General features: G+C 28.4%; 1 protein-coding gene across 2 annotated transcripts in view; it reads left to right on the plus strand.

The window, feature by feature from the left end:
• LOC119588492 overlaps positions 1–443 on the plus strand; it is a gene marked incomplete in the record, with an annotated part of 64764 nt that overhangs the window by 18196 nt on the left and 46125 nt on the right.

Raw genomic sequence — 443 nt, forward strand, 5'->3', positions numbered from 1 at the left:
TATTAGAAAAGTAGAAGTAGTAGTGGTTGGGTTTTTAGTAGTAAAAAGCTCTAGAAGTTAAGTTTGTAGTAGCACTAATTCCCAAAATATTGTTATTATTTGTTCATTTTTGCGTTTTTGGGTTTTCTATTATTATCTTGTTAATATCTCTTACTCTAGACTCTCTAAGGAAATAGGTTATATTAGTTGAATGTATTATATATTGATTTTGTAAATAGCTTTAGCTATCCCATGAATTTTTTTTTTACATGTCCGAAATATGATTTAAGAGGGAAAAAGACTCGAGGATCTCTTGTTATCAGTATTTTATACAATTGGAACTTTTTTTAAGCTATAGAAAGAATTAGCTGGCTGAGTGTTAACTATCATAGTAGTTTAAAACGTTTAGGGTTTGAACTTGTGGTTGGCTAACCAGTGTATTTTTAGTGTAAAAGAAAGAAAAA

Source organism: Penaeus monodon, chromosome 24 (assembly GCF_015228065.2).
Source record: "Penaeus monodon isolate SGIC_2016 chromosome 24, NSTDA_Pmon_1, whole genome shotgun sequence".
NCBI classification, from domain to species: Eukaryota; Metazoa; Arthropoda; class Malacostraca; order Decapoda; family Penaeidae; genus Penaeus; species Penaeus monodon.